At 32.9% G+C, this 6,130-nt stretch overlaps 1 pseudogene; it reads left to right on the plus strand.

Annotated features, from left to right (window-relative positions):
* Nucleotides 1–2,054: 2,054 nt before the first annotated feature.
* Nucleotides 2,055–5,467, plus strand: LOC145821815 (uncharacterized; annotated as a pseudogene).
* The last annotated feature ends 663 nt before the right edge of the window (nucleotides 5,468–6,130 follow it).

Here is a 6,130-nt window from a genome sequence, read left to right on the forward strand (position 1 = left end):
GCAGGTAAACTTCAACTATATATAGTATATAGTCTTTTACACTTGTGAATCACACATTTTCCTAAAACTTCTTGTTATGCTAGGGCTTTTAATCTTGCATTATTATGGGCATTTTAGAGTCATATTCCTGTAACTAGCTTCTTGTTTGGATAGGAGGGGTTTGATAATATGTTTATCAGTTGTTTGATGAAATGGTTATGTGAGATTGTGAACATATAGTCAGAAGCAGTGGCTAGTAGACAAGTTATGTTGAGCTTGTGAGTTTGTTTGTTTGTTTGTTTGCTTGTTTTTTGGACAGCATGAAAACAGAGAATCTGCCCCAAGTAGAGTGTTTTGAGATAGGGAGACATGAATTTGGTGACAGATGATTTTTGGCTCAAAATGAAGTTCATTGTGAGGAAAGTAGAACTTATATCTATAAGTTGCTTTGAGAATTGTATTTTGTTTTCCTGTTTTGTCCTTTCACTTTACCGGGTTTGTCTAATTTGAATGAAGGTTTTTTTCTTAATTATACAAAGAGTCTTGTATATATGTTTGTATATATTCTTATAACTATCCTAGCAACCTACATAGTTTAAATTTTAAAATTTCATCTATTTTTTTTTAAAAAAATTAAAATAAAATTTTCATTATATAAATCTTGTACAATCATTCATCATGAAATAGTTTATTGGGACAGGTCTCTAATTACTTTGCATAGTCAAAATGTTGTCAAAAAATATTTTCCAAAACGAAATTGCTATTATGCTATACATACCATCATAATTTTTGTACAAGAGAGCATTTTTCATTTAAAATATTCATGAGTAAATATTATTCATGGCAATGCTCTGTCACATTTCTTTAACACAAGTAAATAAATTGAGATGATAAAATACCAGTGTTTTTTATTCACAAGATTTATCTGGAAAATTACTAGGAAATTTATCTCAAACCCATGAGAGGTTTGGTAGAAAATTTGGTAAATCATTTGGGTTTCATAACATTTTTCTTTGGAGTTTGATTCATTTTAGATTTGGTTGGCAACTAAGAGATTTAACCTTTTAACTTATTTATTTATTTACATATTATAAAAAATTTAAAAATTACTAAAATAGTCAATTTTTACAAACAGCTCTTAATTGTTTAAATTTAGAGAGATTTGATCAAAATTTTCTCATAATAAATTTTTAATACATTAAGGACAAGCACAAAAAGCTTTTTAATAAGTCTAACAAATATCACTCTTATCAGAATATTAAATTTTAAAATAATATAACTTTTGATGTAAATGTTGATTTTTAATAAAATTAATACTTTTAGAATTCTCTTATTAAGATCTATCAAATAAGATCTATTTAATTATTACTGTTAAAATTAATGTATTCAATGTTACTCTGTTTGACAGTAATATGTTACTCTATTTGATAATTACTCTATTTGAGAATAACGTATTACTTTGGTTCACAGTAACATGTTTCTCTGGCAATATTGTCCAAGAAAGGGAAAAATAGAAAAGAAAAAAAAAGATATTTTATTTTGTCCTTATTCAATTATGTGTTTTCTCCTTAGAGGATTATGAAAAAAAATAAATTGGGTTATTCTTTTCACCAAACAATGATCCAATGAAAGGATTTTAACTAAATTACTCTTAAATCTATCCATTAATTCAGATTCAGGTATGGGTAAGATAGCATTTTTGGATAAAATATGTAAACCACCACCCCTGTTTAATGGATGAAAAAAAATCCTTTTGCACTCCACGTTATGAGCATTTTTCTCTCCATCTTGAGCTTCACCCAATCCCACCATTGTTTAGACTTTATGGAATTATTATTTTTTTCTTTTTTTGACTTTGCAATTATTCATAGATCAGATAAATTATTTGTTATAAGATCTTGTATTTTATTTATTTATTTATTTGTTGCAAGTTTGCTTGAGGCATTTAATGTTCTATCAAAGAAATTGTGCCTTATCAATGACATTCCTTTGAGGTTATCAACTGTGTAGCCTCTAGTTTATTATTTTATATTCTAATTTCTTTGTTGGTATAGGTATTCAAAAATACATTTAAAATGGACAAATCTTGGATGTTTCAGGATAGAAGATCAAAAGACTATGAGAATGGAGTCGAACAATTTCTTAATTTTTGCTATGATCCGTGCAAGTGATCTTCAATCCATACGTTGTCCTTGCAAAGTCTGTGGAAACTTGAGAAGCCATCCTATTCGAGAGATTAGAAATCATCTCTTTTTCAATGGTGTTGACCAAAGTTATACCACATGGATATGGCATGGGGAAGCAGTCACTAGTGGGACATCACCATGTTTAAATGAACAAGATTTTTCCCAACAACAATTTGCCCTGTCTCCCACAGACAATGTAGCTGAAACAATAGAAATGGTTCAAGATGCATACGATCATTGCACGGCTGATCCTGAAGTGTTTAAGAAATTACTTGAAGATGTCAAAAAACCATTGTATCCGGGTTACACAAAGTTTACCAAGTTATCTGCATTGGTTAAATTGTATAACTTCAAAACTACGAATAGCCTATCTCACACTGGGTTTTCAGACCTACTGACGTTGTTGGGTGATATGGTGCCATTGAACAATGAAATACCATCATCCATGTATGAAGCTGGGAAGACGTTTGCTGCATTGGGAATGGGATATGAGAAAATACATGCATGTCCATATGATTGCATACTCTATAGAAAGGAGTACAAAGATGCAACTTCATGTCCTACATGTGGTACATCCAGATGAAAGTTAAAGAAGAATTCCACTAAAATAAGAAAGGATGTGCCTGCAAAAGTTTTATGGTATTTTCCACCTATCCTGAGGTTTCGAAGGACGTTTCAATCAGCAAAAATAGCAAAGGATTTGACATGGCATGCTCACGAAAGAGATTATGATGGCACAATGTGTCACCCAGCGGATTCTCCATCATGGAAGTTAGTAGACCACAAGTGGCCAGATTTCGCCGCAGAGCCAAGAAACCTTCGATTAGCTATTTCTGCAGATGGAATAAATCCACACAGTTCCCTTAGCAGTAGGTATAGTTGTTGGCCAGTTATAATGATTACCTACAATCTTCCACCGTGGTTATGTATGAAGAGGAAATTTATGATGTTATCATTGTTAATATCAAGTCCACAACAACCTGGTAATGACATTGATGTTTACTTCCCACCACTAATTGATGATTTGAAAATGTTGTGGGAGGTAGGTGTTGAAACTTATGACGCTTATAAAGAAGAACACTTCAGGCTGAAGGCTATATTGTTGTGGTCAATTAACGACTTTCCAACATTAGGTAATTTGAGCGGTTGTACTGTAAAGGGATATTATGCATGTCCAATTTGCAGTGAAGGAACATGTTCTCACAAATTAAAATATGGTAAGAAGAACACATATGTTGGCCACAGAAAATTTCTTCCACACTATCATCCATATCGGAGGCAAAAAAAGGCTTTTAATGGTGAGCAAGAGTTTGGATTAGCCCCAATAGCATTAACTGGGAAGGAGATATTAAATAAGGTTGAAGAGCTTGTAACCATATGGGGAAAGAAAAATAAAAAAGCATTACATGTTGGTGGTACAAAATGTTGGAAGAAGAAATCATTATTCTTTAATCTTGAATATTGGAAGTACTTACATGTTCGACATAATTTGGATGTTATGCATATTGAGAAGAATGTGTGTGAGAGCCTCATTGGTATGTTACTTAATATTCCAGGAAAAACAAAGGATGGAATTAATTCTCGCCTTGATCTTGTAGAAATGGGTTTGCGTGAAGAATTGGCACCACATATTGGGGAGATGCGAACATACTTGCCTCCAGCATGTTACACATTGTCTAAGGAGGAGAAAAGAAGAGTATGTACAACATTATTGGAATTGAAGGTTCCAGAAGGATACTCTTCAAATTTGGGAAGTCGTGTATCAAGGCAAGATTTGAAACTTGATGGTCTAAAATCACATGATTGTCATGTATTGATGCAACAGTTACTACCTGTGGCAATACGATCTATGTTACCTAAGCATGTGAGACATGCCATTATCAGGTTATGTTTCTTTTTCAATGCTATTTGTAGCAAAGTGGTGGATGTGGGAAAATTAGATGAGATTCAAAAAGAGCTTGTGGTCACATTGTGTTTGCTTGAAAAGTACTTGCCACTTTCGTTCTTTGACATCATGGTGCATTTGACAGTGCATCTTGTTAGAGAAGTTCGACTTTGTGGACCAGTTCACTTTAGATGGATGTACCAATTTGAGAGGTTCATGAAGATCTTAAAGGGTTATGTTCGTAATCGTAATTGTCCTGAAGGTTGCATTGTTGAAAGTTACATTGTAGAATAAGTTGAGTTTTGTGCAGAGTACTTATCTGGAGTGGATGCAATCGGGATTCCTTCTAATAGGAACATGACAGTTGATGATGATATAGAAATTGGAAGGCCTTTATCAAGTGGTTATGTTGTTACTGTTGATCGTAATGAATGGGAGCAAGCACATCGTTGTGTGTTAGAAAATACAAGTGACATTCAACCATACATTGAGTAAGAATATTTCATGTACATTTTTGTATAATTGTATTCTCACAAGTTAGAGATTTATCTCATAATATATTGCTTTATTGATGATTTGATAGGGAGCATATGGCTTGGTTGAAGATAAAATATCATCGTCAATCACAAAGTCAAAAATGGCTACAAATTGAGCATAATAAAACATTTATGTATTGGCTTCGTGAAAAGGTATTGGGGTAATTCAACATTTATCTTTTTCTAATAGCAAATATTATTAAGAAAAAGTTACCTAACTATTCAACCATATACAGGTCTCAAAGGAATTAAGTGGCCAATATAATATTTCAAATAACCTGAAGTGGATAGCACAAGGACCTCAATTGGATGTTATAAAATTCCCTGGCTATATCATCAATGGTTGCCGTTATCACACAAAAGATCGGGATAACTCACGAGTTAGCCAAAACGGTGGAGTTAGTTTAGTGGCAACAACAATGCATGTGACAGGTTACAAGGATAAGAACCCAGTGTTTATTGATATGAGTTACTATGGAGTTATTATTGAGATATGGCAACTTGACTACAATATGTTCAAGATTCCGGTATATAAGTGTGATTGGGTTGACAACACAAAGGAAATTAGAGTGGATGAGTTGGGTTTCACATTAGTTGAGTTAGGGAGGATAGGCCATAAAGACGATCCCTTCATTTTGGCTTCCCAAGCTAAGCAAGTTTTTTATGTACAAGATCAACTTGATCCGAGATGGTCAGTTGTGCTAGAACCTCCTCAAAAACAATATTCTTGGGAAAAGGATGATGAGTTCAATGATTTTTGTATAGAGCATCATGGCTTTACAAAATTTTTTCCAGAAATTGAATCATTAGATGTGGTTGATGATTCTATGTCATCTTACATGCGAGGAGATTGTGAGGGAACTGGGCTCGATAATCCATGATGAAAAAAAAAAATGTCTTTGTAAGAATATATGTCTAAGTATTGTATTTTCATGTTAAAATGTTTGACTTATATTCATTTTCTTCATGCCTTTATATTTAATTGTCTAACTATTTGACATTTTTTTCTTAAATTTTTATTTTATTTTATTCACAGGATGGATACTTCTCATGTCCTGCCTACTGATGGAGAGGATGCATGGTTACCAGCAATAGAACCAATATCTAATAAAAGAAAAGGCAGAGGTTCGACAACATTACGGATGCCATAAAGGATAGGAGTTCTGGTGTACAAAAAGCCATTGACTATAACGAGAATGGTCAATTGATTGGAAACAATTCAATCAAATGTTCAAGCTCTCATGGGGTGTTGGCTCGCACAATGATTCCGATTTGCTATAAAGACTGGTTTGAGGTGCCAGCTAAACTGAAAGAAAAATTATGGAGTTGTGTGGAGGTAAGTAAGACACTTAAACATGTATTTAAGTGCAATCAAAATTAGAATTTTATAACGTTATATTTTTTGACTACTCAGTTAACATACAAAGTGGATGAAAGAAGTAAGAAAAATGTGTTATCTTTAATTTGTTCAAAATAGAGGACATTCAAGAAAGAACTTACCAAGTACAAAAGTGAAAACAAGTCCAATCCTGAGATCATATCAA

The sequence above is a fragment of the Camellia sinensis genome, chromosome 3 (genome assembly GCF_055761805.1).
Source record: "Camellia sinensis isolate YWXY chromosome 3, ASM5576180v1, whole genome shotgun sequence".
Classification (NCBI taxonomy): Eukaryota; Viridiplantae; Streptophyta; class Magnoliopsida; order Ericales; family Theaceae; genus Camellia; species Camellia sinensis.